Source organism: Physeter macrocephalus, chromosome 7, assembly GCF_002837175.3.
Source record: "Physeter macrocephalus isolate SW-GA chromosome 7, ASM283717v5, whole genome shotgun sequence".
Lineage (NCBI taxonomy): Eukaryota > Metazoa > Chordata > Mammalia > Artiodactyla > Physeteridae > Physeter > Physeter macrocephalus.
This window is the reverse complement of record NC_041220.1, coordinates 1,775,922-1,777,390: the sequence shown is the minus strand read 5'-3', so window position 1 is coordinate 1,777,390 and position 1,469 is coordinate 1,775,922. Positions and strand designations below refer to the sequence as shown.

The window sequence follows — 1,469 nt, the reverse complement described above, 5'->3', positions numbered from 1 at the left end:
TTTGGTCATTCTAGCATTGATGATTGATTTAAACTGAAAATGCACCTCCAACATTCCTGTTGAGGAGAAATGCACTAAAATTAAATTGTATCATCTTGGAATTTGTGACTAGGGACAGCTGCATTTAGGGAAGAACACCATGATACCTCATGGCACCATGGTCCATGCAAGTGGTTGCTATTAGACCCTACATTTCTCTTTCCCTTCTGCGATATATAATAAATAAGAATGTTTTCCAGGCACTCAGTAAAATACCAAGCGCTACACAAAAGGCATACTTGCAGAAATAGCAAGCATAAAAATATTAAAAATAACTATTGAATGATAGTAATCACTTAAAACCTTAAACTAATTCTGTTTTAGAGAGCTTCAGTAGAAATAAATGGTCTTCTATGAAGGGAAAGATAGCTCCTTTAAATTTCTTAACTAGAGAAATATAAGTTCTTTAGTCAAAAGTCACAGAAATGTGTTTTATCCACACTGGGCGTTTTAAAATAGCCATTCCACCTGAGGAGTAAGTATAAAACATATATATATTAGGGTTGTTTACATTGATGGCAATGGGAAGAAACTATATTGCAGCTGAGTCAAAAGTGCTTAAAGTTTTCATGATATATAAGATTTATGTCAGCTCTTACAACTTTAAAAGCCAAAGCTCAGATTTAGTTTACGGAATTTGATCAATGGGCATCTATCTATTTTCAGGGCATCTCTAACTTCATTTACAACTAACACTTCTCTCTGTCAGCTCAAACACTTTAAAACAGAACCTCACATACTCTGATATTTGTTTTTAATATTAGTTTTTTAAATCTATTAGCATTTACCTACAGAGATTAAATGCTTTATGCTAAATATTTCTTTACATACGATAAGACATACTTAAAAACAGGTTCAGATTTTTATCTGGGGACAAGTTTATACTTTAAGGACCACCCGGCCTTCTTAAAAGGGGGCAAATTTCTCTGGGAACCTAACAATTTAATAGTGTCTTTGAACTCGACTGATGACCAAACTGTAGCTAAGCAAAATTAATTGGACCACTTGCAAATAAAACAATAGAAAAGTGTTTATTTCAAATGTCAAGCACTGCCAAGTAATTTTACATTAACACCAAATGTTAAAGAATAGGATACATTAAAGTTTTAATAACAATATTAAATTACTACAAGTTTGAATCTTCTCTTTGTTTTTCTTTCCTTAGCATGTACATATTTGGCTTTGAAAAATACGTAACTGATACCTAAAGCCTTTATAATCACGTCCCACTCAGTTTAATCGTTGTTGTCTTATTCAACCAATATGGAAGCAAATTTATTGAAAAGCCAGTTTGTTTGTGAAAATACCTAAAAATATTTTTTTGAGTTTAAATGTTTTTTTTTCCTTTTTCTTATAAAACATGTCACATCTTGATGCAGTTGATGTCAAGTGTGCTTAAGTCATTATGAATCAAGAGACTAACAATAGTG

At 31.9% G+C, this 1,469-nt stretch overlaps 1 protein-coding gene across 1 annotated transcript in view; it reads right to left on the bottom strand.

The window, feature by feature from the left end:
- Positions 1-1,274: 1,274 nt before the first annotated feature.
- GRIA2 (glutamate ionotropic receptor AMPA type subunit 2) overlaps positions 1,275-1,469 on the bottom strand; it is a 176,615-nt gene continuing 176,420 nt past the window's right edge. Inside the window, exon 16 of the mRNA XM_055085780.1 lies at positions 1,275-1,469. This exon is cut by the window's right edge and continues 176 nt beyond it. The gene's annotated coding sequence lies outside the window, so the exon portion shown is untranslated.